This window comes from Rhipicephalus sanguineus, chromosome 4 (assembly GCF_013339695.2).
Source record: "Rhipicephalus sanguineus isolate Rsan-2018 chromosome 4, BIME_Rsan_1.4, whole genome shotgun sequence".
NCBI lineage: Eukaryota > Metazoa > Arthropoda > Arachnida > Ixodida > Ixodidae > Rhipicephalus > Rhipicephalus sanguineus.
Window position 1 is genome coordinate 88,214,980 of NC_051179.1, and position 23,680 is coordinate 88,238,659.

Genomic DNA, 23,680 nt, shown 5'->3' on the forward strand with positions numbered 1-23,680 from the left:
AAGAATGATGGGACTCTACGTTTTTGCGTCGATTATCGTCGCCTGAACAAAGTCACGAAGAACGGACGTGTATCCCCTTCCCCGGATAGACGACACCCTGGATCGATTACACAACGCAAAGTACTTTTCGTCGATGGACCTCAAGATCGGTTACTGGCAAATAGAAGTCGACGAGAGAGACCGAGAAAAGACTGCTTTTATAGCACCAGACGGCCTGTTCGAGTTCAAGGTCATGCCCTTGGGTCTTTGCTCGGCACCTGCGACTTTTCAACGGGTTATGGATACAATACTGGCCGGCTTGAAGTGGCAGATGTGCCTCGTGTACATTGGATGACGTCGTTGTGTTTTCCTCAAATTTCGAAGGAACACCTTCGGCGCCTTGAAGTTGTACTTCAAGCAATCAAGACTTCTGGACTCACCTTGAAGCCTGAGAAGTGCCGCTTCGCGTACGAGGAGCTCTTGTTCTTGGGTCACGTGATCAGCAAGGATGGTGTTCGCCCGGACCCGCGGAAAACAGCTGCCATCGCTGACTTCCCGACGCCCACCGACAAGAAGGCTGTACGCCGTTTGCTCGGCTTGTGCGCCTATTACAAACGTTTCGTCAAGGAATTTTCACGGATCGCCGAGCCACTGACGCAACTCACGAAGGCCGACGTCGAATTCAGGTGGGAAACGTCGCAAGTTCAAGCATTTCAAGAATTGAAACGACGCCTGCAGACGCCTCCGATACTTGCGCATTTCGACGAATACGCCGATACGAAAATCCACACCGATGCAAGCAACGTAGGACTCGGCGCCGTCCTTGTGCAAAAGACCGACGGATTCGAAAGGGTCATCAGTTACGCTAGCCGGTCGCTATCAAAGGCAGAAATCCACTACTCCACAACAGAAAAGGAGTGTCTGGCCATCATCTGGGCTACATCGAAGTTTCGCCCCTACCTCTATGGCCGGCCCTTCAAAGTTGTGAGCAGGGTTGCCACTGACTTTCGAGTACATGTCGCCAAACGACGAGCACAAAGTCGCCAAAAGTCGCCATTTTTTTTTACAAATTTCGCCAAAAATGTCGCCATTCTAGATATGTGCGGCATATCCTAGTAATAAGAATTTCACTTATGTGTAGCCCCGTGGAATACAGTGTCATTCAAAGCCCCTAAAATATATTGACGTTTCTAAATGCCAGTCGCATCGCCCGCTTCACCATGGGAGTGCTTGGTACACCTGGTTTTCCGACTAGCCGCAAGATGTTTGCGGTGGCGCAAGCATGAATGGATAAAACACTCATGATATCCTTCCATCCCTGTCCGCTCGTTTCAAAGGTAAAAGTGTGGTAAACCTTAAGCGAAAACCGTGAAGGCGTTGTTTGTAGACAGCTTTACATCCCCTTATATGAAAAAAAGGATTAACAGGCTCATTGAAAGCAGTAAGACAGAATTCTTAAAAGTACCGTTCATTAGTGAGTCTTATACCCTTCAGTTTGGACTAATATATGATAGCGGACGCCACTAGCACTATCCCTTTCCTATAGTCACTTATATCCATGGGCGTCGGCAGGGTGGTGCAAAAGGGGCATTTGCCCACCTTAAGCCACAGCATGACTTGCCCCCCCCACTCAAGCTACACCAACACTCCCCCTACCCCTCCCACCCACAGCCGCGATGCAACACGTGTTCATCCCCCCAAGACAAAATCCTGCCGATGCCAATGCTTATATCTACCCGCGTCAATCCGATGCGTTATAATTGAACAGGTAGACAGTGTAAAATGTTATATAGCACTTGTTTTCATTGCACACCCTCACCGAGTATAGTAGAAAATGCCTGAATAAATAATTTTTTACTGCACAAACACCCTCGTATCCGCCAATCTTCGCTACACGAGCTCAGTTAGGGGATACTGCAGCAGTGAATAAGTCGCCAAGCTATTCAGAACAGTTGGAGCTTTCGCGGAACAAATGGCCGAAACACACGACCAACCCGTCATCTAGCCCCTTCAGAAGCGTCATAGTGCCGCTCATTCTTTGGGAAGACACTAGCATAGGATGCATAACTCAGTGGAGACCTAAGCCGAAAATCGCCAAAAATTCGCCATGTCGCCATTCATAATGTTAGGTCGCCACGGGCATCTCAAATTCGCCAATTTGGCGGAAAAGTAGCCACCATTGCCAACCCTGGTTGTGAGCGACCGCCACGCCTTGTGTTGGCTAGCTAACCTGAAGGACCCTTCAGGTCGCCTCTCACGGTGGAGCCTACGACTTCAAGAATTTGACATAACCGTCGTTTACAAGTCCGGAAGGAAACACTCCGACGCTGACTGCCTGCCCGCGCCCCCGTCGACCCTCCGCCGCAGGACGACATGGAGGATGACTGCTTCTTGGGAACCATAAGTGCCGAAGACTTCGCCGAACGACAGCGAGCGGACCCAGAACTCAGGGGCCTTGTGGAAACCTCGAGGGCAGGACCACCGTTGTTCCCAAGGTATTCACTCGAGGACTGATGTCGTTTTTCTTGCGCAACGGTGTTCTCCTTAAGAAGAACTTCTCGCCGCTTCGAGACGATTCCCTTCTCGTAGTGCCCTCCACATTGCGACCAGAGGTCCTCCAGGCTCTGCATGACGACCCGACGTCAGGACACCTGGGTGTTTCTCGCACGCTCGCAAGAATACAGGAAAAGTACTACTGGCCGCGCCTTGTCGCCGACGTAACTCGCTACGTCAAGACATGCCGGGACTGTCAGCGACGCAAGACACCGCCGACTAGGCCAGGCAGACTTCTGCAGCCTATCGAGCCACCTCGACGGCCGTTCCAGCAAATTGGGATGGACTTACTGGGGCCGTTCCCGAGGTCCAATACCGGAAACAAATGGATCGTCGTAGCTACCGACTACCTCACCCGCTGCGCCTAGACAAGGGCCCTACCCAGAGGCAGTGCCACCGAGGTAGCGAAGTTCTTCGTTGAGAACATCCTCCTGCGTCATGGCGCCCCAGAGGTCCTCATCGCCGACAGAGGTACGGCGTTTACTGCTGACCTAACTCAGGCAATACTGAGATACAGCCAAACAAGCCACTGCCGGACTACAGCGTACCATCCACAGGCCAATGGCCTCACCGAGCGGCTAAACAAGACCATCGCCGACATGCTGGTCATGTATGTCGACGTCGACCACAAGACGTGTGATGCCATCCTTCCGTATGTGACCTTCGCATACAACACGGCCATGCAAGAAACAACGGAAATGACGCCGTACAACCTGGTCTACGGAAGGAGCCCGGCAACGACGCTCGACGCAATACTACCAACCGCCACCGACCAAGACGATCTCGACAGCATCGAGAACCTGCAGAGTGTCGACAGCCGTCACTATAATCTTCGACGACGCCACATGGAGTACCAACGCGGTGACCGTGTGTGGGTCTGGAAGCCGATACGCCGACGTGGGCTCAGTGAAAAAACTTCTTCGGTGATACTTCGGGCCATACAAGGTGCTTCGAAGTCACGGCGCTCTTGACTACGAGGTCGTCCCGGCCGGCATTAAGAACTCCCAGAGACGCCGCGCACGACTTGAAGTCGTCCACGTCGTGCGCCTTAAGCCGTTTTTTGCGCGTTAGCGAACCTGGGGACTCTACTTTTTCCTTTGTTATTGTAATTTATTTGTGTATGCACTTGTTTTTTTTCCTTTCCATGTTCTGTTGCAAGCATCGGGACGATGCTTTTTCAGAGGGGGACAATGCCACGCCCGCTTCTTCTTTTATTTGGATGTGTTCGAGTTTGACCAGCAAGGACGGTTATCAACGCTCGACGCTGGCCGCGAAGCAGTGTTCGAGAAGCTTCACGATTTTAGTAGATCGTTTTGTTAAGACTGCGCGCCGCACGCGAATGTTCCAGCTTTGTCGAGAGATAACGCGGCCACCAGCGATATTGCTGGAAAGTTCCATAGCGCCTGTATAAAAGCCGACGCGCTTGACCGCTTGTCAGTTGATCGACGGTCGACGCTCTGTGCGTCGCTATCAGTGTATTGCTGTAGCTTTCAGTTTCTCGGCCACAAGTTCGGCCTAAAAAAGAGTTTCATCTCGACGTGCTGACTGCTGCTTTCGTCGAAGTCACGACCACGTGACAACATTGTTGACATTTCCAATGTCTTCTCACGTGCTTTCTACATGGATGGCAGAATAACTATTCTCCATCGACGGAGTAGCACTGCGATCCACTGGTCTATTGTCTCACAAGGACACTTTTTGGCGTCTTTTTCTTCGGCCTTGCTCGGCAGACTCCTGACAGCTGCCGTTGAAGAACATAAATACCAACGAAACTGACGTGTAGGCTGTAGGTTGCAGCGCTAGCCTAGCTTAGCTTGAACTCGCTAGGCTACACTCTAGCCCACCTCAGGCAACCGTCGAGCTGCACTACTCTCGAACCAAGTGACGGAGATCTTCAAGGGGGAGGAGGGGGGGGGGCACTAGCGCTAGCCTAGCCTCGTTGTGCCTCTCTGGGGTACACTCTAGCCCCGCCCACAGAAAGGCGCGTTTATATTACTACGTTATCGGCGCGTTGGCGAGCGTCACATGCATCGGAGCGCATCGGCCGAGCCCAGTTATACGTTGTCTGAGGCAGTGCGTCGAACTATGGTCTGTTTTTGCCGACGTGACGCAGCGCATGCTCGCGTTTACCCTAGGTCGCACTATAATCGCGCCTTAACAGGAGCTAAAAAACGTGAACAAAAAAAAACATAACTAGCGCGCTATGCCCGCGTTGTAGTTAATACCGCCACACTAAGTCATTCTTGTTTTCCTTCATATGAACAGCTCATTTAAGCAAAACTTGTACTCGACGAACGCGAAAAGGCATTTTTAGGCGCTGAAAAGCCGATATAGGCCCAAACCTCAATATAGGCACATATAGGAACAATAAATGTGTGATTAAAACGTTTCCCTTCCCTTAGTTCATGCTTATATGTTAAATAGGCTCGAAACGGAACCCACGAGAAAATAGGCATTTTGCCTGAAGTTCCGGTCTCTAGTGATGACATCCTCGGCGGTGCTGGGGTTTTGGACGGCCAGAGCGTTGAGCGGGACGTGGCCTATCCCTTTGAGGATGTGTCGCACACGATTAGCTACTGGCATAACCGAGTCCACGCGGCAGCAAAGGGCAAGGACGTCTTCCATGTACGAGGTGTACATCTCCCCTGGGTGTTGTACGCGGCTGTCGAGCTTCCTCTTCGAGACCTCAGAATGAATGTTTGGTGTCCCTAAAGCTCTCCGGATTTGTTGAGCGAAGGTAGGCCACTCAGCGAAGCTGCTCTCTTTTTTGGCAGATAGAAGGCGACGTGACGAAGTTCTTGAGGCGCGTCCCACTGGTTTTACACACTGGCCATGTCACACTCATCAGAGATACTTGGACATCTTCGCTTGAGACAGCGGAGATGATCGGTTGCCACTGCCGGGAGGTTATGGTCCATACAGGAGCGGGTGATTGGGTGTTGTTGCTGGGAGGTGTAGGTAGCGTTTCCTGGGCCATACCAGCGAATAAACGAAGCAAACGGCGACCCGAACGCAGCTCCAGGAGAACTCGACATCGTAGAAGACTTGGGGGTCGAGAGCAGCCTCCACTACTCTGCGAGACAGCAGCAATGTCGTGGGCTCGACGCCGTTTATTCAGCAGAGCCGCTTGACCAATTCGTCGAATGAAGAGACGCTCACAGTTATGATGATTATGTACAGGTGAGGAGGAAGAAGGACAAATGCTGTGAATATTGTGCTCACAATTTATGTTTATGGCCTTTTTACAGCCACGATTTCATAAACACATCGTAACTCATGGTTCATCGACATTCCAGCATAAATTTACATGGCTCGATTTGGCCAGATTTAGCCCTTGCGCCGCAAAACACCAATACATCATCATGCGCATCACGCTGGCACTATGGTGCAACGATTCACCAGGTGAAAGCGCGGTGGACAGATAGCCTGCCGATAAATTTCCGTTTTATGCTGAGACACTATGTGTTCCATCACCAACGAGTTACTTTTAATGAATTCCTTGGTAGAAATCAAATATAGGGTAGTGAACTTTGATGATTAGTTTCCAACGCTTGTGCGGACGCTATTTATTTATTTATTTATTTATAAGTACCTTACATTGCCCTCGTGAGGCATTGTGTAAGAGGGCAAACAGTATGTACAAATTAGAGATAAATATACATAGGTTACATATTGATTATTACAGAAGAAGTAAGTGAATACACGAACATAGACACGCAAAATATACTAAGAAAGCAAAGTGTAATGTGCGCAGGCTCTACACGAAAGATAATCTAAAGGTAACTATTTAAATACCAACAATTTAACAAGAAATGATAACTGCGGAAAGAGTTTTTCGCAAATAACTGAACACAAAGGATCAAAGAAAAGCAGGTGAAATGAGGAAGAAAAGAAAATATACCGATAGCAGCATTGTATGCACGGGTGAATGTGAAAACGCCATACAACAAACTTCGGTTCATAAATATTTTTCAGGGTTGTTTAAGAACTTTTCGCGATCTCGCTCTGATGCGAGATCATCTGGTAGGTCATTCCAGAAACGAATCACTCGCACAAGAGCCGAAAGGTTGAAAGTGTGTGTTTCACCATACATGCGTGACAAGCTAAGGTTTTTATGTAATGGGCATGAAGTTCGATAAGCTAGATTAAGGTGAACAGATGGCATCGTGCTGGTGTTTATGTGTTTGTGGAATAGCGATAAAAGGGAAATGTTACGATAAATTTTTAGTGGCTCAAATGCAAGACCTTGTTTAATCTGTGCTATGCTAGAATGGTAGCTGTAATTACTCGTCATGAATCGACTGGCTCTGTTCTAGATAGATTCTAACATGTTAATTAGGTATTGTTGATGCGGTGAAGAATTGGAGGAGGCGAACTCTAGCTGCGGACGGATTAAAGCAAGATACACGAGCTTGTGTACATCGGACAGAGAACTGTATAATATACGGCATAGAAAATAAAATGATTTTAACGCGTTAGCACAGATGGAAGCGATTGTGTGGACTAAAAAGATTATGAGTTAGGTTTATGCCTAGGTAGTTTAATGCTGAGCACGTTCCACAATGCTGTTACCAATTTTAGATAGCCCACTAAAGTTACGATGTTTTCAACTAAAGGGGATTAGTTTGCACATGGAACCGTTTAATGTCATCTGCTAGGCCTTGTAGCACTCACCAATACGCTCAAGGTCTTGTTGAAGGGCAAGATTATCACTACTGATGCGGATGGGACGGTAAATAATGCTGTCATCAGCGAATATGCGCATACAAGATGGTAAATTATCCGGCAGGTCATTAATGTAGATGAGGAAAAGTAAGGAGCCGAGAGCACTTCCTTGCAGAACACTAGAGGAAACGTAACAAAGTGATGAAGAATAACTGTTTGCGATAGTAAATTGCTGCCGGTTCGTTAGGAAGTTACGGAGCTATGTTAGCGTAAACGAATCTAGTTTTAGCGATGAAAGTTTTAAAATCGAGTTGCAGTGAACAATACGATCCAAAGCCTTTGCAAAGACAAGGAATATGCAGTCTGTTTGTAGATAACTGTTCATATTATCTTATCTTATCGCATTATATGTTATCGTATCTTATCTAGTACAACACAACCATAAGTTGTCAAAAGCGAACAGCTAAAATGTGTCAGTAATTTTAAGCATCAGAGAAAAACAATAGTAAACGTATTCTGGTGGCCTTTTTGGAACCCGTTTTGTGGTGCTTACACCAGTATATTGTGAGCGCAGTCACTGACTCTTCTTGGTCAACTGGACATATCATCATTTGTGCAACTTCCTCATCTGTACATATCATCAGTGTGTTAATAAATCAATTTATCTGAGTGTTGGGTGATTGCACACTTCTTATATCGAGTCATTTCGCAGACACCATCATAGCATTTCCCACGTTACATTCACCCTTAGAACAATCCTGTCTTAGCTGAAAGAAAGAAAGTGCATATTTTACTTCAATACGCTACGGTCAGATTATTTTCAAAAGTTACAGTTTCACCGGAAGGGTGAAGCAGTGAATGCGATAACAGCAAATGGGAATGTTATACGAAGCTAGGCCTGTATCTGACTACTCAAGGGGAGACGTGGGCCTTGAAAAGTGTGTTTTTAATAGTTAGATGAACGGAATGAAATTTATTACAATTAATCAGTTTTTTCTGCAGATTTCAAATCTCTGAGTGGATTTTTAATAGCTGCATTAGAACAAAACATATGCTAGTTCTACAACGTTTTCCAGCACAATTCTTGCGGGGAGTTTTGGTATCTTCTTTTCGTCAAACACAAAAGCAAAGTATGTGGCACGATTGGCAGAAATCTGGTCTAGCCGATGATGCTATTTATTTTCTTATAATGGTGTTTACCAAATGCTAATTCTCGATAATTGTAAAGTGTACGAAGCAAAAACTTTTCAATCTTATTTGCATCCGTTTATTTTGCACTCGAAGTTAAATAAAAGCAAATTAGCATCATCGGCTAGACGAGCTCTCTGACAATTTCGCCACATATTTTGTTTTTGTCTTTGACAAAGCAAAGTTGCCAAAATGTACCGTAAGGAATATGCTGTCAGAAATTGCTTATCTTTTGTTCTAATGCAGATAATATCAATCTACTTGAAGATTTGGAATCTGCAGAAAAGAACTGAATAACTGTAATAAATTTCATTCAGTTAGCCCAACTAATAAAAAAGTTTTTTTTCAAGAACCACATCTCCCCTTAAAGATCCGATTTGGCGTAAGTATACCAAACGCTGGCGTAGGCGAATACGGCCGCTCCAGCGAGCGAATCGGTTTTCGGGCTCTCTGTAGCTTCAATGCGTAGTAAGCGGTGCGAGTACAGCACTTAGATAGGTTTGAGCCGTGTACAAATGCCCTCTGTTAGTGTACGGCGCGCGGCCATGAGCGACCACGCCCTTGAAGTCTAAGCGCGCAGTTCCTCTCGGAGGCGCGCAGCTCACGTTCTGCCTCCTTGGCAACTCTCACAAGTTTACTCACAAGCAGGCCGACGTTATCCCGTGCGCCCTTCGCGTGACGTAGTTGGTCTATCTCAGCTTCAGCCATGTTCGTCGGGGTTGGGGAGCGTGCTTTTACTCGCACGTAAATCGCGCTTCCAGTCGGAGACAAATCCAGGCATTCTACGTTGCAGTCAACAATCCTCCCACCGAGCCACACTATTCCATGAAACTGCTACCGAAAGAACCCTCTACCGCCGCAATCTCAGGACAACGTCAATTGTAGTTGCTGTGTTGCTAATCCCTTTGATAACAGTGTAATAAAGACTTCATATGTGGAGTTTTTTTTCTAAAAGAGCCACATGCAGAAACCAAAGCTGGGCTAAATTTCACGGGAGCGTAAAGCGCAGCTAAGCATGTGTCACTTTTAAAACAACTGTATTCAAAATGGGGTAATTCCTTAATTTAACATGAAGTCAAAAATGCTGTTTCGAACAAAAAATGAGCCAAATACTGTACCTGCTCGACTGAAACTGTGATCAAAGCAACCAACTTAAAATCCGTTTCATTTCTCTGCTAGTTGCTTTGCTATCGTGTTTTCGTTCCACATTTTTTTGGGGGGGGGGGGGGGGGCGGGGGCGAGCGAGTCGGTACTCACCGCAATGATGTTGTGGGGGAATACTGGAATATAAAGAGCAATAGTCCGACTTTCCTACTGTTTTCTGCCTCTCAGTGTTTCTTTTCGAGCTTCGCTCTACAATGCCATGTCCTTTCTCCCAAAGCCTGTATAATTGAAATACGAGACGACTGAAATCAAGATATCTCAAACCGATGTATTTCTTGGAGAAGTTATCCACAACGACGCGGCATAAAAGGAGCTAAGAAGAAGAAGACCTGAAGCATTTTCGAAAGCCTTCAACCGATGCCAAGAACACGAAAACGCTGCCGACAGTCCACAATGGTGCGCCTTTTGCCAGGAAGGATCCCCATTACGCCCATGACACAAAAGATGGCGCCGACAGAAGCACAAGGATAGTGTTCATTTTATCCCAAAATATTGATAGATCGCTCATTCGCTGCGATTTTCACAGCTTTTACAAGCTAATTGAAGTCTAAGTGAAATGTTGCAATCTATAAGAGGCAAATCCAAGTTTTATACCTAAATACCGGAAATAGTGGGCTGTATAGATTTTAGCCGCAATAGAGATTTGGGTTATTTTGGTGGCATGCGCACACTGGCAAAAAATTGTTGGAGCAGGCTCCACGATATTGTGAGTAGCAAAGGACTGCATTTTTCTCAGTTTCGCTTAAAGTGGACTTGGCTCTTTTTGGAAAAAAACATGGTTAATCCGTCCATCATAGGGATCGGTGTAACCGAAAAGTGAAACGTGTCCTTGGAGAAGTAGTAGAATATTTAATATACATATAGTAGAATATTTATTATACATTGATATATTAGATCTTGCACAATGTCTATTGTTGTTTGGCAGCTATAGCAGCTCATGATGTGGACGCACCCACATTGATGCCTGGTGGCGCATGTAAATCCTGGCTAAGAATGCTCATGAACACGATTAATTCTCTGTGGTAGCTGTAGTAGCAAACATACAGCTGGACGCAGCGTATGGTGAATGGCAAAGATGGCTTCAATATGCACATAATAAACACTAAGTCCACATGCACTCTTCCATGGCGTCGTGATTTGAGAAGAGAAACGGCAAGGAGTGCGCTCCCTAGTTGTCGGTGCCAGTGCACTCGAAGCTGTCGGCGGCGGAGAAACACCGTTGGTCATTTTGGAAGTGGCCCTACGCTGGCGAAGAGGCATCACACGCCCGCGCGAAAGGCGAATCGCGTAACTGCGCCGTCACCAAAATGAATCACCGTGGACGCCGCAGTGTGAGGAACTCGTTAGTGTCATGATGCATTACTAGTGGCCTCCGAGGTTGGCTCCCGCAACGCGCCGTTGCTAGTGTTACTCAGGCCCTTCCATTCGCGCGGCGAGAACTCAATCGGAGAAATTGGTGTGACAGCCAGAAAAGCGTCGGTTATACGACGCCTACCTTCTTTACCGGGCTTGGAATAAGGTCGCCATCCCGCGGAATCTTAGAGTTAACCGAAAGATCACACCACAGCCGGCCTGGAAACTCGACTGGAAACGCGACGCGCGTGGAGTCTCCTCTTGATCTGGCCCTGATTTCTCACGGTGCGAACGGGGAGCGCGATGACAGCCAGGCGAGCATCGCAGAGCTATTTTTAATATGAATGGATGCTACGAGCGAGACCTTTGCTAAAGCCGCCACCTCGCGGTGTAAGGCGCTGACAAAATTACACTTCTTTTGGAAACGCGCCGAAAAGGACGGCCGTAGCAGCGTCGCAACGAGGGTTCCCGGAGCAATTCGCGGAGGTCATTCTTTACTTGACTGTAAAGCTCTCTGACGGCAGCACCACACCGCGAGCCAAGAGCAATGCGAATTTACGCGTTTAACGTAATACCGAACGCCCTACTAACTATGACCTAAATAACACTACTCTAGATTTTGTTGCTTCACATAAATACTTGGATATTTATATAATGTCTGACTTGAGCTGGAAACATCACATTAATTACGTTATTAACAATAGAAATCGCATTGAAGGGTACCTACGGGCAACACTATTCGCTTCCCTAAACTACGGAACTAAAAATGCCGAAAACACTAGTGCGTCTTAAATTCAAATACGTATGCTCAATTTGTGACCCTTTTCAATAGCACTTAGCTGACTCGTTTTAAACAGTACCGAATGACACAGCACTTTTCATATTATCTAACTACCGTCGCACTGGCTGGTGTGGTTCAATGAAACGCACCCTTTCTTTGGAGTCACTGGAATCATGTCGCAACGCACCTAGTTTAGTGCTTTTTCATAAGACATTGAATCATTCAGTTTTTAAAGCTCATTTCGTTATGACCCCATCTGATAGCTCAGCTCATTTGGATCATCATTATGACGTACTCGTCATTAGTGACCGCACTAACACTTCTTAATACTCCTTCGTTCCACGCGCGACCAAATAAGAAAACCACGTTCGCTTCCGTACTGTTTTCATTTCAGATGATTTGTTTTTTCCACCTTACACAATTAGTTTCAGTATAAAGTGTTAAGTGTACAGTGTATAATTTTTGGTCTTATTTCGCATCGTGCCTGCATTTCAAATCAGTTGTTGCAGCCTAACATCGTATCTTCATATATATTGTAGCTATTTTCTTACGTTATTTTCGTTTGCTTTTTTGTTAATATTGCGATAGCAGTTATATGCACAGTCTCGTCTGGATTTTGCTGTCGCCGTCGCCTACGTCATGCATCGTATATGTATAAGTATGTATATGTATATATCAAATTCCAAAAGAAAAACAATTCAGGAAAATGCTTCCGGAGCGCGGAATCGAACCAGGGATCTCTCGTTCCGCTGCGCGTGGCGCTAACCACTACGCCAGAAAGCGCAGATCCTTCAGGTAGCTAACGGCGAGCGTTATATACGCACATTTTACCGCTGGCGAGACTTAGAAACGGCAGGCGCTTATAAGCGTTTCTTTATTACCAGCGAGATGGCGCGAGGAGCGCGACGGGCGGACTTAAATGTCGTAGGCGAGCTCGCTCGCTTCTTCTTATATTTGCGCAAGGAGAACCTTGCCCTTCCGCTGTCTGCTCGCGTGGTTTTCTCGTTGTGAGGGGAACAGGGATGTTTCGCGCTTTCACCGCGATGTCCACACTCATGTTACGGAGCGTACGAAAGTCGCTCGAGCTCAAGGGACGCCGCTAAACGAACAAACAGAAGATGAGCGCGAACTCTCAAGTGTCACAGTTCGACACTTGAAGCACGCTGGTTTCCTTCGCTGCTTCGGCCGCCTTTGCAACAGGAGCGCTATTCAAACTGAGAGTATCTAATAGCGAGCCTGACTTCGTATAGCATTAGTTTCTTGCCATCGCGCCCTTGCGGCGAAACTATGACTTTTCTTATGTACCCTACTCCCCATTGTAATGCATTGTAGGGTAAAATACAGGAAATTAATGAAATGAAATGAAAGAGTTGCGATTAACGACGGAACTTCTCTGAACCTATCTTGTGAGCTTATCCGAACTACTATATTGCTCGAGGCAGGACATCCTTCGCGTGAACTTCTTAAGCTAACATGGCGCAGTTATAGACTGTGCCGTGTCCAAATCAATAATGCTACCGACGGAGAAAGTGACGCCACTGGGTACGAACCTACGTGGACGTGCCTTGAATGTGCTCGACGAACAATTCACAATTCCGTCACGATCTACCGCGAAAGCTCACAGGGTCCTTTATACTCGTATATTCGCCTAAGACGACTCGAGTCAAAGCCATGTTGTTCTTTTTTTTTCTCAGTCAATGTATTGATCTTTAAACGCCTCCCTCCGAAAACTTTCTGCAGCTAACGTGGTTTTCCACTGCCTCCAGGATCGGAGGCATTGCAAGCTTCCTGCACCTCAACTAGTTTTTCACTGTCTCCGTGATTGGCCGATCTTTCACCACCAAACAATATGTGATGACATGATTATTTGATGTCACGGTATATCACATCATAGTGACGTGATCATGATGTCACAAATTTTGGTAAGTGTGACATCATAATTGCGTCATATATTGAAGTCATTACGCGATGATGTTCTTTTGGATGATTCGTTTTCTCGCCGACGGTCAATTTTCACTTTTCTCCACCGGGCATGTTAAGAGTACTTACCGGGAGTGCACTTCGGTTAAATCGCTATTTACCAAATCCAAACAACGCAAACAGAGTGTCACTTGCAGAAGTGTATACACCGATCGTAGAGCGTTCTTTGAGCGCATTTTCGTTCGTCGCGGCCGCACGCGTCTCGGCCGCGCGCGAGACCGCAAAAGACTGGTGGGTCCCGCTCCCGGGCAGTGATGGTCCACGCGGGAGCGGATGGTGTGTCGTTGCTGGACGGTCTAGGCAGCGTTTCTTGGGAGCCGACAGCGGATAAGCGAAGCAAACGGCGACCCGAACGAAGCTCCAGGGGAACTCAACGTCGCAGACGAATTGTTGATCGAAAGCGGCCTCCACGAATCTGCTGGCGGCTTGGCTAAATAAAGGGCTCGACTCCGTTTATTGAGCATTGCCGGCTGACCAATTCTTGGAACGAAGATATACATATTGATGATGATCATATACAGGTGAAGAGTATGAAGGAAAAAATGCTGCGAATATTGGGCTCAAAATCTATGTTTCTGGCGTTTTTACAGCCACGATATCACAAACACATCGTAACTCATGGTTCATCGACATTCCAGCATATTTTTACATAGCGCTCTTTGGCCAGATTTAGCCCTTGCGCCACAAAACATCAATACATCATCAGGCGTATCACGCTGACACTGTGGTGCAACGCTTAGCAGGGCGATAGTGCGGCCGACAGATGGCCTGCCGATTGTGGGGTTGCACACGCAACCCATTAGCGAGTTTTAGTATAGCGGGAAACGCTTACGTTAGCGTTAGCGTGCGTCTCAACGCTAACGCTAAAACGGAACGCACTGCGTGTCAACTGGTGGTCTTTTAGTACAGCGGAAGGCATTCCCGCTAACGCTAACGCAAGCACATACAGCGCCATCTAGACATAAAAACACTAAATGCACTGTAGAATCCACAAAAGCGCCACCAAGTCGAGCTGATCCAAAGTCACCACTGTTGCGTCTCCACGTCGCGTTTGCAGAAGTTATGAGTTCTGACACACTGGTTTCTGTCGACATGCCACGTTCGAGAATTCTTCAAGACCCCTATTACTTGGCCTTTTTAAGCTGGGACGCATCACGCGTCACATTCATACACTGCCGCGAAAGGCATGAAGGGAAACGACGCCTGACATGTATCTGCTTGACTTCTGGCCGTATCTTGGAAAGAGGCGACTAAAGACAACGTCGCCATCTCTGCGCCGCTACAGAAAACATGAGCGAACCTTGCAAACAAATCTTGCTAAGCCTTCTGCAGCGCAAATCCACTTTGTCTCTCAAAAACGGAGCTATTTTATCGGGGGTACACAGTTGGCGAAGCCTCATTACTCAAATCTAAATCAAATACGAGCATTATTAGGGAATGAATAAGTTTAATAATGCAGGACGACGGCTACAAAGATTCGAAGTGGACGGCTCTCGCTTCAACAGGCTCCGCCATCTTGCCTTACGTACGGGATCTCTTGCGTGCGTTAGCGTTCAACGCTATATTCCAGAAATAGCGTTCGAACGTAAGAGCTCGGGCTACGTTTACGTTCTGCTCATGCGCAGTTAGGAGCACGCAACGCTAACGCTAACGCTAAATCCTTGCGTTTGCTGTTATCCGCTATACTAAAACTCGCTATTGTCTTTAACGCGGCGGCACCTCGGCTTCGCGCTACGTTTGTACGCGCAGTGGCGAGGGGGGGTTGTGTGGGAGAGGGCGTCGTGCCGCTCCCGCAGACCTTCGCGCCCTGCTCCTTGGCCGAAGTCGAGATGCCCCGTTTTTCCCTCCTTGCCCTTTTCTGGAGAGACTCCTCTCCAGACCCCAAGAAACGCGCGCAGCTTTCTTGGGGACCGCCTTGTCTTTCGACTCGAGCAGCGGTGACGACCACACCTTGATCGAGTCGGGAGCCACCCAGCCGCCATCACCCCCTGCGCAACGCCCGGTCTATATTGAGGTGACTTGCTGCCTCAGGGCCCGACTACGAAGCCACGAGACGTGAGTACGAGCCTTATTGCTCTCAATCTCTTGTGCTTCCCATTTTGTTGTTGTTTTCACGTTGTGGAGCGGAACTTCTCCGCCGCTTCGTTTTATCTGTAATCTTGTTGTGTTGGTGGCGCTTTTGGCACAATAAACTGTGTCAGGCAAACAACCTGTCTCTGTTACCACTGGCCTGAAACCCGCCGTGGTCGCGACTCAACGCGAACCACGGGTTAGGGGTCCAGCTCTGAGTGTTAGGGCTGCTGCGTAGCACTAGTAGCAAGTAACTACACTCCTCTAATGCGCGGTGTGATCCAAAGACGGGACAGTTTCTCACGCGCGGATCTGCTTGTTGCAAAGTTACCCCTATACGATACATTTCCGTTTTATGCCAAGACATTATGTGTTCGATCACCAATGAGTTACTTTCTTTTTATTGATTTTTTTGGTAGAAACGAAATTTAGGGCTGTGAACTTTGTTTATTACCTTGGAACGCTTGTGCGGACGTAATCTCCTGCAACACAACCAGAAGTTGTCAAAAGCTAACAGATGATATGTAAATCAGTAATTTTAAGCATGAGTGATAAAGAAGAAGAAACATCATCTGGCAGGCTTTGTAGAACCAGTTCTGTGGTCCTTCCCGCAATATATTTTTTATTTAATTGGGTCTTAGGCAGTTTCACACGTGTCAAGTCCAGTCGTTATGCAGTGACCGTCATGGCATTTCCCCACCTGACAATAATTACCGAGACGTCCGGCCTGAAAGAAAGCAGTGCATATTTTACTTCGATACGCTACCACCATAATTTTTTAAAGGTAGCAGTTTCCCGGATGGGCGAAGGAATGAATGCAATAACAGCAAATAGGAATGTTAAACGACGTTAGGTTTGGAGCTGACTCCTTTGGCATCCGATTTCACGTAACTATAGGAAACGCCGGCGTAGGTGAATACGGCCGCTTCAGCGATCGAATCAATTTTCTGGCTATCTCTGGCTTCAATTAGAAGTAAGCGGTGAGAGTACAGAACTACAAAGGTATGGCCCGTGTACTAATGCCCTCTATTGGTGTACGACGCGGGGCCATGAGCGACCACGCCCTTTAAGTCGGAGCACGCAATTCGCCTCGGACGCACGAAGCTCACACTCTGCCTCCTTGGGAACCCTCACAAGCAGGCGGCGTTATCGCACTCGCCCTTCGTGTGAATGGATGCCTGATGGCATGCCTCTTTCATCTCGGCTTCAGCCACGTTCGTCGGCAGGGGCGCGCGCTATTTACTCGCAATTAATCACGCTTCCAGCCGGCATTAAACCCAGCTTTCTACGTGGCAATCAAGAATCCTTCCACCGGGCCACAATATTGCTTGGAACTTCGGCGTAAAGGACCCTACACAGTAGCAATCTCGGGGCAAAGTCAATTGTGGCTGCACTCTTACTAATCTCTTTGATTAGAGTGCAATAAAGACTTCATTGAGTTGATGGGGAGAGAAATTTGTTCCTTGAATATCGGAAAAATCTGTTTTATCGAAAGGGCGAAGCCGTGAACGCGAGAGCAACATGTGGTAATGGTATACGAACCAAGGCTAGCAGCTAAGTCTTTTGGATCCGATTTCTCGTAGCTCTACAAAACGCTGGTGTATGCGAATACAGCCACTCCCGTGAGACGTGGTTTTCGTGCAGTTTGTCAAAGTTCACAGTTGCTGGTCACACCACGCAGCATCCCCGACCCCGTATGTTCGTCCCTCCGCCCAGCGAAAGACGGGCGGGGAAGGGTTGTGGAGGAATAGACGGCAGGCATGGCACGGAAGTTGATGTTATTGTAAGCGCCCTTCGTGCGGCGCAGATGGCCAGCTTGTTTCATTTCTGCTTCAGCCGTGTTCCTGACCAGCGCTCGCAAGCTTTTACTGACAGCCACAGCATACGATGCTATGTTATCGATTTGGTGTTTATACGGAACTTGACGGCAACGGTAAAAACCTGCCTAGAGAGTCATCATAATTCTTATCGCAATAAAAATTAACAAAGACCGTGGAAGCGGGCTCGCCTTTCTTCTGGAGTGCTACATCTTTCTCGCAGTAAACAGTTCGTCCATTGGAAGAATCAAATAATCCGACGCTGTCTGCATTGGTTTAGTTCTCGTCCTTCACTGCCCTTCTTGCAGGCGATATGTCCTCGCCGCATATTTCTTCACAAATCGCGCGTACAATGTCACCACTAAGCGTTGAGCCTATCAAAATTTCGCGCTTGTCGGCCGCGCGCTGTTATCTCCCTTTGCGCGGTCGGAAACGCTCGGAATAGAGCGAAATAAGGTGATCACGCGCGATGGTCGTACGAGACGAGTGAGAACGGGTGGTCTACTGCGTGGCAAAGCAGGGTGGGAGACAATTCCCAACTGATATGTCTCGTATATGGAACAAACAACACTATGCGCTGTAATGATGTCACGTGAATCACCGTTCTACTGTAACGAATTTCGCCAAAAAGACGAGAAACGGCAAGAGAGAATAAGGCGCTTGATTTTGTATTTTGAGAGGCTGTTTTTGGACCCTTTGAAAAGTCAGGGCGTGCGAACGCGGACACAAAAATTTGTGAATACACCACACGCATCGTTAATAACTGAAAAATCTTGCAGCACCCACAAATAAGGTGGACACAAATACTTATCTGCGCATTCCAAGGCAAGAGGCGATACCTATCAGTCAGGTGAGCTTGATGGTCTACGTGAGAGGTAACTATTCACTATCTTGATTTCTTTCTTGTCTCTGTTTGCACGTCGTGTTTTTTTAACATGAATACCTACCAACTAGCTCAGCTGTCTGTTATTTTGTGTTTTTCCTTGTCTTTACTTCTATATTTACTCGTATATATTACATATGTATTTATTTATCTATGAAAAATGTACTGGGTACGTACTCCACGAATATGCTATTCAGTGAGTTGGGTCGTCGTGCTTTAAGGCTAGAACATGCTGCAGCGTTGAGGTCAGGCACTACTCGTGAAAATTCGGGATGAGAAAAAGATACAACTTTCGGGGAGCTATTCTCGATGTGTCCATCTAAAGGAGATGCTCGTGCCGTGTTGCCAGGTCGGACGACACAGAGCAGCGAAAGGCCCGAGAAACTGTAGCCTAAATGTACCCGGAGTCGAAATAAGCCAAACGATTTGTAGCCAACTAAGCCAGTCTTATGTGCAGATTTATTTGAACATGCGATTTCACATTCGATAACTACCATCCCTTTCGGTGCAACTCGACGTTAGTGTGTGAAGCAGCTTGTGTTCAAAAGGGTGAGAGTTGTGATATTCACTTGTTTCCTTAACAATCACCGAGCGTTATCGATAAAAAAGATATTCAGATTCTGCATGCTCCGTCTCATCATTCCGTTGCTTTTGGAAAGTTACCTTCCAATGAGAAGTCTTCCATAGGACCAGTTATCAGCCACACTGCAGTATGGTACAGATGAAGGAAAAGAGGGTCAGGTTTTTAGATGCGAAGCAGCTCTTTGACTCAGGTGTGTAACGCCGTACGTTACGTGCATCCGTACGAATGCGCCGCAACGCGTTCCACTCGCCGTAGGTGTTGGAGCGTTGCCAAGTAGGTCACACCACAGCTTTGCGTTCACGTCACGCTCCCCTCGGACGCTTCCCTCGCAGGTGCGCGCTGACGTCACTCTGTGACGGTGCGCGCACCTGCGAGGGAACGCGCACCGTCAGGTGCGCGCTAACGTCACCCGCAGCATGCTCGCCGTAGCGCCCGCAGCTGCCGAATTCAAAAAGGTGCCACACGATTTGTAGCCAACTAAGGCATTCCTATTTGCAGTTTTATTTGGACATGCGATTTCACATTCGATAACTACCATCCCTTTCGGTGCAACCCGTCGTTAGTGTGTGAAGCAGCTTGTGTTCAAAAGGGTGAAAGTTCCGATATTAACGTGTTTCCTTATCAATCACCGAGCGTTATTGAAAAAAAAAGATATTCAGATTCTGCAAGCTCCGTCTCATCATTCCGTTGCTTTGGAAAGTTACCTTCCAATGAGAAGTCTTCCATAGGAGCAGTTATCTGCAACACTGCAGTATTTTACACATGAAGCAAAACAGGGTCAGGTTTTTTTTTGTGCTTTCCTTGGAAAATATTCCTATCAGAGCCACTAGCCTTTGCCACTGCCCTGTCAACATTCAGTTAATGTGTCGAATTTGTGTAGCGCCGCCAAATAAAGAAAATTTGCGTAAGCGCGCTCCATAATCTTGAGGGCACCCGAGAACATGCGTTCACTAATTCGATTTGCGATTTCTACGCGCAGGTGCAGCTGTGTAGTGTCAGCAGCCTATGGAGCGCGGCGCGGGCCCATGGCGTCACCTCGTGGCAAGAAGCGCATCTGACTAACACGCACTCTTGATTCATGTCTACTATTACCTAATGGCATGCTATCTGCTGTTCGACGTCAAACGGCAGGCGGCGGAAGCTCTGACGAGATTGAGCCCATGCCTTGTCTGGAATGAGGCCTTGCCTGATAATACGCGGAATTCCCGCGCCGGTAATACACTCTCCTTGCCGCGCATGACTATAAAATTGGGCTGAGATGTTCATAGCCGAGTATGCTTTCTACAGGGTTTTCTTTCATGAAACCCGAGGGGTTGTTCATGACCCTTTAAATTCCTAGCTAACGCGCATCTCTTCTAGGTTTTGTCACTGATTGTGTACTACTTTGGTTTTGTTCTGCGATTCAGCAGCCTTTATGCAGATTTGGCACGAATAAAGCAAAACAATATAATTCTCCAAAAGCCTACGTTCTTAGAGCCCCAAAACTAATACGACAATGCTGGAGTGTGAAAAATTGCACGACAAAATAAATTTGTATGTGTGATGTAAATCAAAATATATAATGTTAAAGAAGTCTAGATAGAAAATGCACAAAGAACATTCAAATAAGACCGTAAAACCACCATCCGGTTTTTTAGCATGGCCATGCTTCGCATTTTCGCTCCGGCTGTGGATCATGACTGATGCAGGTCATGACTGATCGTGACTGATACAGCTACGTATGGTCGGCTACACGCTCCCCCCCCCCCCCCGCCTCCCGCGTGAACTGTGAGAGCTTTGCTATCATGTGGGCAACAGTTAAGGATTGACTGCTTACTATAAATTCTGACCAAGCGGTCGAGTACCTTACGTTGCACGATTGTTTTCTCCAGAATGAGAAATAATAATGCAGAAAGCTAAACTTCTAGAGCGCTCACGAATTCAAACGCGACATCGCAACTATAGAAACTGGAATATACAATAGCTCGAGATAGTCCCATCGCATCTTCACGAATCTAGCCCCTGAAGGTAATGTAACATGAATGCAAGTCTGCGAGCCAATATTTAGCTCATGGGACACTAAGTGAATACTGCGAGAACGATATTACATAAAGTACTTAGAGCTGAATTGGCGCGGTTGTACATGCTCTAAGATTCCGCTAGGGACGTTTGCTTAAAGTTCAACGTCACTTCAACGGGCATCATTCCGGAATAGTGGCTTTATTTCCTGTCTTTTAAAATTTCAAAGTTTATTCCAAGCTATTGCCTCGTGCCCCGCCACGGTGGTGTAGTGGTGATGGCGCTCGACGGCTGACCCGAAGGTCGCGGATCGAATCCTGGCTGCGGCGGCTGTATTTTCGATGGAGGTGAAAATGTTTGAGGCCCGTGTGCCTAGATTTAGGTGCACGCTAAAGAACTCCAGGCGGTCGAAATTTCCGGAGCCCTCCACTACGGCGTCTCTCATAATCATATTGTGGTTTTGGGACGTTAAACCCCAGATAATATTATTAAGTTATTGCCGCTTGCTCGTACGATTTGACGCACCAGGAAGTTTCCGTGAGTTTGCTTTTGCTATCGCTTCTCCTCACGTCTGTGTTCCCTGTGTTTTGAAGACATAAAATAGTAAATGAATAAATTAAATTATTTGTCTTGTTTACAACAGGAAATAAGCAGAAGCCGAAGACCGTGAGACCGGACCTACTTATGCTCTTACGACTATTCGGCAGGCAGCCCGTACGTAGCACACAAATCATACAAAGATAATAAATGTAGTGGTTCTACGTCCCAAAACCACGATGTCATTGTGAGAGAGGCCGTAGTTAAGGGCTCCAGAAATTTTTACCATCTGGTATTCTTTACCGTGCACTGACATGGCACTGTATATGGTCGTCTAACATTTCTCCTCCATCGAAATGGGACGGCCGTGGCCGGGGTCGAACTCGCGATCTTCGGGTCAGCAGCCTTGCACCGTAACCACTACACCACAGCGGCGGACGCAAGCAAAGTTAGGGAACTTAAGACAGAGCACCCCTGGAAGACGCCGGGCTACCATCCACTCGTCCACGCCGTCCGCAACGTCGACCACGTGGATTACGCAAAAACCGGGGTCAGTGATTCCTACAATAAATATGCCGAGGTGACCATGTCCGTGCCATGTCGCTCATGATTACCGGTGGGTACATGGGCAGATCCCACGTACCGTGGGAATCGATGTTATGCGAAGCATGCGCAGGAAGGCGACTGCGTCGCAATTTTTCACATTGAGCGAAACGTTACGGAATGACGCTAGAGTAATGCCAAATTATATACGCATACCCATATTATGAAGAGTCGAACTTGTGTTGTATAACCAGTTGTTTACAGTTGCTTAAAGATGCCAACAGCAACATAGGTGTTACCAACACCAGACGCCGTAAGCTGGTATGTAGTATATATATTCTTCTATACTGGATAGCGCGACTTCGAATAGGACAATGAACACACATGCACAGCACAACAGCTACCCGCCACTAAGCTTTATCCAGAAAAGTTGCCCTAGATATACAGACAGCCGAGTGGTTCGAGCAGGCGCACTACTCGTGCGTTACAGTCACAGTTGCAGTTGTTACAGTTGCGTTACAGTTGTGATGCTTATACTTATCCGTTATGGCGGAGAACACACGCACGTTTCACGAACCCGTGCCCATATGTGGAAGAGGTTCTTGGCAGTTCTTGAATAAGATCGTCATCACCCTTATAAGGGAGCACCGGCAGCTGGACGGGACTCTTTTTATCCGATCCGTTCGTGATCGAAGATACGGATGGTCTAAGTGTAGGTAAATGCTAGGTGTAGCAGAGATGGTGGAAACCGCGTTTGACTCTTGCGAAGAAATGATCTATGATGCCTCCTGTCCTGGACGTGGCACCGAGGTCTTGTGATCCCCGTCCACATCCAAGCCGCCTTTCATGCCGCCTAAGAACCAGGCGTTGTTGGGTTTTGTTAAATCAATGCTGAAATCACCGGTAATCATGAGCAACATGGTCACCTCGGCATAGTTATTCTAGGAAGAATAGACCCCTGTTTTTGCGTAATCCACGTGGTCGACGTTGCGGACCACGTGGACGAATGGATGATAGCCCACCTTCTTCCAGGGGGGCTCTGTCTTCAGTTCCCTAACTTTCCTTGCCTCCGCCGCTGTGGTGTAGTGGTTACGGTGCTCGGCGGCTGACCCGAAGGTGGCGACTTCGATCCCGGCCGCGGCGGTTGCATTTCGATGGAGGCGAAATGCTAGGGGACAGTATACTGTGCGTTGTCAGTGCAAGTTAAAGAATACCAGGTGGTCAAAATTTCTGGAGCCTTTCGCTTCGGCTTCTCTCATAATCATATCGTGGCGTTGCGATGTAGAACCCTAACATTTACTGTTATTATCACTTTTCTGGCGTGTCAATGTGTATGTTCTCGGTTACTGTGTTGATTGAGACTGAGGCACTGAACGCGATAGCAACAAATTATGTTATACGAAGTGGGGCTGGCAGCCAACACTTTTGGGTCCGATCTCGCGTAACCCTATAAAATGTTGGTGTAGAGACTACGGCCACTCCAGGGAGGGAATCCACTTCCGCACAGTCTCGTCTCGTTGCGCAGCACTTCGAAGAGTATGAAAGCGCCCGCTGATGGCGCCGAAAACGCGCGCGCCAGCGATCGC

The 23,680-nt window shown here is 47.4% G+C and overlaps 2 protein-coding genes across 4 annotated transcripts in view; one reads left to right on the forward strand and one right to left on the reverse strand.

Annotated features, from left to right (window-relative positions):
• Nucleotides 1-23,680, forward strand: part of LOC125758250 (uncharacterized) — a 220,036-nt gene that overhangs the window by 41,804 nt on the left and 154,552 nt on the right. The window lies entirely within an intron of this gene.
• Nucleotides 1-23,680, reverse strand: part of LOC119390394 (uncharacterized) — a 164,017-nt gene that overhangs the window by 31,267 nt on the left and 109,070 nt on the right. Inside the window, exon 3 of one of the 3 annotated variants that reach the window (XR_007415813.1) lies at nucleotides 16,148-16,460. The exons of 1 other annotated variant lie outside the window; for it this stretch is intronic. The gene's annotated coding sequence lies outside the window, so the exon portion shown is untranslated. Of the gene's footprint in view, nucleotides 1-16,147; nucleotides 16,461-23,680 lie in introns of those variants that run through there. One more of the 3 variants, XR_007415812.1, reaches the window with a different exon arrangement.